Below are 8,677 nucleotides of genomic sequence, written 5' to 3' on the forward strand. Positions count from 1 at the left end.
TTTGCCGATAACTTATTCATTGACTAGAATGCACTTACTACTAAACTGTGTGGTGATTTCAACTAGCTTTCTTCAAACGTAAGCACTAACTGTAAGTCACTCTGGATAAGAGCGTCTGCTAAAAGACTACAATGTAATAAAAAATAAAAAGAAGTAACGTAAATAATGTCAATGTCTAAAACATCCTGAAGATGGATTATTATAATACTACATTGCCAAAATCATACAAACCTTCCAGATGTTCTAAGATATTTAGAAGATGCTATTAAGTAATTTAGGGCCTTTCTATGTGAAGGGGGTGTAATATTATTTATGCAAATGTTTGATATCTTTTGTTGACATATTAGTTGTCCTATTAACACAAAGAAATGTAGGCTTCATAAGCTTTACAAGACACAAAGGCAACCCATTTATGTTGCCACCCATTTATGTACTGTCATGAAAAGTTCACCTTGTGAGGTAACCAGTTCATGTTAATTGCAGATCAAATTGTGAATAAAATGACATCTCTAAAGTTCTTCCTAACAAATTAATGTTTTAATGTTCTTCTAATCAATATACCTAACACACATTTTGTAACATTATGAAGCCAAACAGTGATCAGTCAATAAAATTTTATATTTCATATTTTATATCTTCCTGGGCTCTCCATGGTGGATAGTGGCCTCTTTAATACCTTCGCCTTGTGGTGGGAAAAAGAACATTCACAGAGGACTTCTGCTGTCAGTTTTTCTATCGCTGGGAAATCAGTTGAACCGCAACTCAGAAATGTTGCTCTGAACTCATAAGACCCTCCTGAACTTGCAAGCTGAAGAATCCATTCCTGCACCACACAAAGGAGACTTTGATTTCTGATGAGTAAAACAAACACCATGCTTGTACATGTTATCTGAATCTGCTGACTGTTCTCTTGAAGTTTTGGCCCCAAGACATCTCACATAAAAAACAACAAGACATCATCCGCACATGGCCAACCACAAGCTTCTCCCTGTTACAAATGGAGCTTAAAAAAACCCTCAGCCAAAGCAAACAACTGTCAGTAGGATACAATCAGTGGTATGTCTCTCTCTCTCTCTCTCTCTCTCTCTCTATCTCTATCTCTCTATGTGTGTGTGTGTGTGTGTGTGTGCATGTGTGTAAAAAAACAAAGTGCATGTATGTGTATCATTGTTTTATCCTTTATTTTATGAAAGAGACCACATTGAGATTTACATCTCTTTTACAAATGTGTCCTGGACAAGATAGCAGCTGACATAATTAACACAACATAAAAGAAAAGTTGAAACATATGTGTAATTAGAGTTGAAACAAGCTGATTTAAAAATTTGCAATTTCAGTGTAGAAACCGCTCAATCTGTGATTTAAAATCAGGTATTGGAATAAATGTAGTTTTCAGGTTCTTTTGTGTAGTGTTCCATGATGGTGTAGTGTTCCATGATGATGTAGAGTTCCATGATGATGTAGTGTTCCATGATGATGTAGTTTCAGGTTCTTTTGTGTAGTGTTCCATGATGATGGGGCAGCAAAGGTAAGCACACTTTTACCAAATATTTGTATGACTATTTAAGAGGACCAAAGTTCCCACAAGAATAGTAAAGTCAAACTACCAATATTTCACAAGTTCAAATTTGAAAATGGCTATTTACACCAATCAGCCATAACATTATGACCACTGACAGGTGAAGTGAACAACACTTATAATCTTATTATCATGGCACCTGTCAGTGGGTGGGATATATTAGGCAGCAAGTAAACATTCTGTCCTCAAAGATGATGTATTAGAAGCAGAAAAAATGGGTAAGCGTAAGGATCTGAGCGACTTTGACAAGGGCCAAATTATAATGGCTAGACGACTGGGTCATAGCATCTCCAAAACTGCAGCCCTTGTGGGGTGTTCCTGGTCTGAGTGGCTAAGGCTCATTGATGCACGTGGTCTATGCATGCACGGTCTACTGCCAAAAGCGCTGACAATGGGCATGTGAGCATCAGAACTGGACCACGGAGCAATGGAAGAAGGTGGCTTTGTATGATTAATCACTTTTCCTTTTACATCACGTGGATGGCCGGGTGCGTGTGTGTCACTTACCTGGGGAACACATGGCACCAGGATGCAATATGGGAAGGAGGCAAGCCGGCGGAGGCAGTGTGATGCTTTGGGTAATGTTCTGCTGAGAAATCTTGGGTCCTGCCATTCATGTGGATTTTAATTTGACACGTACCACCTACCTGAGCATTGTTGCAGACCATGTGCACCCTTTCATGGCAATGGTATTCCCTGATGGCATTGTCCTCTTTCAGCAGGTTAATGAGCCCAGCCACAAAGCAAAAATGGTTCAGGAATGGTTTGAGGAACACAACAAAGAGTTCAAGGTGTTGACTTGACCTCCAAATTCCCCAGATCTCAATCCAATTGAGCATTTGTGGGATGTGCTGGACAAACAGGTCCGATCCATAGAGTCCCCACCTTGCAACTAACAGGACTTTAAGGATCTGCTACTAACGTCTTGGTGCTAGTTACCACAGCACACCTTCAGAGGTCTAGTGGAGTCCATGCCTCGATGGGTCAGGGCTGTTTTGGTGGCAAAAGGGGGACATACACAATATTAGGCAGGTGGTCATAATATTATGGCTGATCAGTATATGGCTTAGAGGTTAGATTTAGGGTAAACATTACAGTTTTACTGGTCAGAGGTTAATTCACTGTTGATAATATGTTTGGTAATAACTTTGTTGGGATTTTCTACATTTCTGTTCATACTGTAGTTGGTGTGAGGAAGAAGTGAACTACAAGTACAACTAGTCACTGAATTACTCTGCAGTACATTGGTGGTCTTCTAACAAAATGAAAATCAGAGTAGTGTTTCAAGGAGTTAGATGTTTCATGTAAGGGTTTAGTGAAGCTAATTTAAATGACACACAGTTTTTTGTAAAAACTGAAATAAATAAGGGTGACATAGGCAAACATTTGGGCTCTTTTTCAGACCTGCCTAATTCCCACTACATTGATTTCGTATTTAATATACTACATTACACATTCTGTAAACATTATGTCTATTTTTAGCTTCTGTTTAGTTTAAAATCTCTCAGTGTGATTGGTAGCTTGGTACTAAACTTGTTTGCAACTACTGTAGCATCCAGAAAACTGATTTTGGTGTTTGGTGCAGTGCGCTATACATAACTTGCACTTTTAGAAAGAGCTCTGGAGCCATCTTGTGGAATTAAAGTATACTGCACTTCACGTCATATTTTGACCAACAATTACCTGAAGTTCTTCATAGTAACTAGACACATTAAAGGATTTACCAAATGAGTCAAAGTGAAATAAATATTAAAATGATTACATAATTAATTAAATATTTAAATGAAATGGCACATTGTTCTGAGTTTTTATAATGCCACTTTTCAAAATAATGGTAGGATATTTAAAAAATGAATAGTGCTGTGAAACTGATAAAATAATTAATCTTAAAATTCTGTTTAAAAAACTGTTCTTTATCTTAAAGACGTTACGTTTTACTGTTAACTATGCAAAGTGCAGGAGCTGTCTTTTTCTAAGTCGGTTCATTAGAACAGGCCCTGAAATGTCTCCCGTCAAATGACTTGATCAAGGCACAAAGTACAATATCGGCAATGTTAGGATACTGTATAATATCAGCCCCTCTATCTGGAAAGCTCCAGGCACGTTATCAAACAGTGCATCACACATATGCTTTTTATGGTACTGATTAATCAGGATCGATCTGTAATTTATTTATAGACAGCATAAATTCCACTATCATAATATGTTTTAGTGGAAATGCAACTGGTGACAACAAGAATGCTTCGCGTAAGCTAGCAAAAACATGAAATAAGCATAACATATTAAAAGCAAGATTAACAGACAGATTTACGCGCACAGCATCTAGGGACCAATTGGTGAAAAGCGTCAGAAGGGAGGAACTGCTGGTCTTCTCGTAGAAAGTAAAAATGTGTCCCCCTATTGTATCTTTTGCGATTACATTTGGGTAATCTGCAAGTATTAACAAAATTGCTACTCCTGACTATTGCTTATCTAGTGTTTGATCACAAGAAATGGCGCTGCCAAATCATATTTATAATGAAGCTGAAATCGTCTTGATTAACATAGTGCCCCACTTAAAGAAATTCTAAAATATACATTTTGATATATTCACCAAAATATACTAATACTAATTCTCCACTGGGAACTATCTGTTTGTCAAACTAGACACTATAAGAATAATGTATTGTCCTCTTGCTCAGTTGTGCACAGGGGCCTCCCACTCTTTCTATTCTGGTTAGAGCCGGTTTGCACTGTTCTGTGAAGGGAGTACCACACGTCGTTGTACGAGATCTTCAGTTTCTTGGCAATTTCTCACATGGAATAGCTTTCATTTCTCAGAACAAGAATCGACTGACGAGTTTCAGAAGAAAGTTATTTGTTTCTGACCATTTTGAACCTGTAACCGAACACACAAACGCTGATACTGAAGATACTGAACTATTCTAAAGGACAGATTTATTGCTTCTTTAATCAGCACAACAGTTTTCAATGGTGCAAGCATTATCACAAAAGGGTTTCAAAATGATAACGTGCCATTGGAACACATGGTCATGGTTGGCGTTATAATGGTATGGCTGTTATATTACATCATTTTATATGTTATGGCTGATCTGTGTATATATAAGATATATACAGTATCTTTGTATGACTTTTTCCTCACTAGTGGGGGAATGTATTTCTAGCAATAGTGGTGTTTTTGTTTCTTGTTTGGGGTTTTTGTTTTGAAATATAATGTTCAGAACATGTTCTGAAGACAAGTTAGTGCCACAGTGCTCAACAGAATTGATAGGAAGAGCCAGTGCAATAAAAAAAGAAACATAAAATAAGGTCTGTCTGTTCCCTGTAAGGACTACCAGGCAGGCAGGTTGTTTGGTTCCAATCACAGAAAGCACAGCACATTTTTTAGAAGGAGTAGGCAAAAAGAGTGTTTGAAGGTACAAGCAAAGGTCAAAATCCAGTAATCCAAAAAAGGCACACAGGTGAAGGTACATAAGGGCTAAGACAAAACTCATAGACCAAGGACTATGAAAAAATACAAGGTCATACACAGTAAGTCAAAAAATAACCTAAGTGACAAAGGTACAGTATACAGTCAAAACGTACAATACCTCACAAAGGAAAAGGTGCACTGAACAGAACTAAATAGTGAGGCTGCTGAGAAACAGATGACCAGAATTCCTTTGATTGTGATGGGGAGAGTGTGGTCAATTCATGGGATTGGGAAAGTGAGGTGTGTTCACAGGATTGGGAAAATGAGGTGCATTCACAGGATTGGGAAAGTGAGGTGAAAATGTGTTAAAGGTGACAAAAATCACAAGATAAGTCAGGGCTATTTTCATAAATTCAAGGCCATTTTCATAATATTGTGACATATTTCATAATTGTATGGCTATTTTCATAACATCATGGCCTAATTTCATGATCTAGTTCAAAATATAATGTTTTACATGATCACAAGGGATATGTCAATCAACACAAATGTGTGGTCTTTAGACTCTGATTGGCTAATCCAGCCACTCTAGCTTCACATGCAGTTGTGCATGAAGAAAGCAATTTAGCTCATTTGTATGAAGAACGTTCATGCAAAATCACTACCATTATGTAGTAAATTGCTATATAAATGATAAAAAACAACAACAATAGAGCTAGTCACTGTAATTGGCGTCATAGGACTGGGTTTCCAAGAATTCAGCCCCCGGTCTTTTTGGATTAGCCCTAGCTTTGTTCCGTAACTTAAAGTATAGCTAGATATTAGAGAAAATGTAGTTGCACAAAGTTCTATTGTCTGACAGAAAAAACCTATTTATATTGAATCGGGTTAGGCCTCAGGAAAGCATGTTTCTCGTCTACATCTGGTCTAATCTCCATGGACTTTACTTATCATATGGCCACTTGAATTTGTACCTCACTATCACTAAAGTTGTTAAAAAAAAAATATCCCAGTGCCACCAGGAAAACAGTTGGGGTGATTAAAGATTACATCATAAATTATAATGAAAAAACAACTAAAAACAGATTTCATGTTTTGATTTACAATTTAATTCTAATTAAATACCAAAAACCTATTTTGTTGATTTCATGTTGAATTACTTTCATGTTAATAAACAATTATTGGATTTTGGCAAAGGGGAAGGTTAGGTTTACCATGTTCATCTGGTTTTGAGCCTTGTTTATTAAATAATGGGGATTGTGAACGGTGCATTCATACTGTATTGTGGAGCAACAGATCTGCTGTTGCTGATGAAGAATAAAGATTTGTACAGACTGAGTGTACGTAATGATTTACACAAGTTTACACTGCTGGTACACAGTATTGTCTCTTACAGTATTTAGTGTGACAAGCTGTGGAAAGAGAATGTCAGAAAGCAAAATAAAACAAACATACATTTGCAATGAAAAATAGAACAATCTATCCACAATGTGGCAGACAGAAATGCACGGCCTGCCTGTGGTGAAAGGGATTGGAAAATGTCACCATGCCGAATGATCCTGTGGGTTTCTGGGTCACATATTATTTAGCAGATGGAGTTGCCGGTTTGGGGGCTTCATTTCAACAGACACCACGTCAGTCAAATAGAACTTTTGGCATGTTAGCACACAGGGGTCCCTTATGCCTCTGCTTTATTATATCCGCTTCCATTTAAACCCTAGTATACACACTGTGTTGCTGAGAGAAATGAATGAGAAAGAAAAGTGTGAGATGGCAGACAGACCAGTTGTAGTAGCAACATGACAAGGCAGTAACACATCAGTCAGGATGCAGTAATGAAAGATGCATGATAGTAGCACGTAACTGGATGACACAACATAAGACTTGATCTGCTCATCACTGCTCACTGACAATATGCACAGTGCATCTTTAAGCTATCACAGTTTTATCAGGAAAAGGCTCCTTTTTTATCAACTTAGAAGATTAATCATATATAAGACTTACCCATAGGAGCTTTCATCCAAATGCTTTTGCAGAAGTTATGGAGTATAATGAATCCAAAATCCTTGACATCATAGTGAACAGTGGTATTAAATCAATGAGCTAGTTAATAATCTGGTTGATGCTTGGCAAAGTGGATGGATTGCCGTCCTACCTGTTGGGTCCTGTCTGGGGTTACGCTCAGATAGGGCCACTGTGTCACTGGACCCCACCTCCCTCAGCCCCAAGGTCTTACACTGCTATATTACACTATATTATCATTAGGCAAATCGTATTCCTCAAGATTTATTTTGCTGTTGAACAAACACAATGCTCTCAGTCAATACAAAATATGATTGAAACTCAAACCTGAGTTTGATCTTTTGATCTTTCTCAGGGGAATACATAAATGTGCACAATAATTAGGCAACAATTAGTGTGCAGAATTATTAGGCAACTAAATGACAAAAATAATATCCCAACTTATTCAATTTGTAGAGTAAGTGCAAAAAATAAGTAACAAACTGAAAAATTTGATTTTTGGCCTTTCAAAAATATTCAGTGACCGATAAAGCCAACCTTCTTTTCAATAACTGCCATGAGCCTTCCATCCATGCAGTCTGTAAGTTTCTTGATCTATTTACAATCAACTTTCACTGAAGCAGCAACCACAGCCTCCCAAATGCTCTTCAAAGAGGTGTAATTGTCTTCCCTGACTGTAAATCTCACATTTGAGAAGGGTCCACAAATTCTCAATAGGATTTAAGTCAGTTAAGGAAGGGGGCCAGGTCATTATTTGGGCATCTTTGAGGCCCTTGCTTGCTAGCCAAGCAGTGGAGTACTTGGATGCATGTGATGGACCATTGTCCTGCATAAAGAACATGGCCTATTTGAATGCTGATGACTTCTTCCTGTATCACTGCTTGAAGAAAGTATCACCCAGAAACTGGCAATCTGAAAAGGTCCAACTACCTCATCCTTATTGATAACAGCCCATACCAGTACATCTGAAAGTAGTGCCGTGTGTCCATTAGTGATTCAGCCACAGTCATTCTCATCTCATCTGTTCATAAAACCATAAAAAAAATCTGTCTTCAGGTATTTGCCCAATCTATACGCTTCAACGTGTGAATCTTATTCACTGATGGTCTTCTTTCAGGCTTCATGACCTTGACCATGTCTCTGAGCACTTGACACTTTGTACTTCTGGACACTCCAGGTATGTTGCAGCCCTGGAATATGGTGGCACTGGAGGATAATGGGTTCCTGGTAGCTTCACGTTTAATTCTTCTCAAGTCTTTTGCAGTTAATTTTTTCTTCTCCATACATTTTTTGTACCCCAGTTTACTATTCGCAACAAAACCTTTGATTGTCCGGTGGTCACGCGTCAATAGTTTAGTTATTTCAAGAGTGTTGTATCCGTCTGAAAAGGAAGTTACAATTTATGACTTTTCAGTGTCAGTTAAATCTCTTTTTGGTCCATTTTACCGGAGGTCATGAAGCTGCCTAATAATTATGCACACCTTGATATAAGGTGTTATCCACTGTTGTCACACCCTCCCTCATTACACCAATACATATCACCTGAAAATGATTCAACCCAATGATCATTCAAGTTTATATGGTTTGGACTTGGAAAATGTGCATAGAAATAATGTTACGATCAGAATACTCACTTGCCTAATAATTGTGCATGCAGTGTATTA

This window comes from Esox lucius, chromosome 7 (assembly GCF_011004845.1).
Source record: "Esox lucius isolate fEsoLuc1 chromosome 7, fEsoLuc1.pri, whole genome shotgun sequence".
NCBI lineage: Eukaryota > Metazoa > Chordata > Actinopteri > Esociformes > Esocidae > Esox > Esox lucius.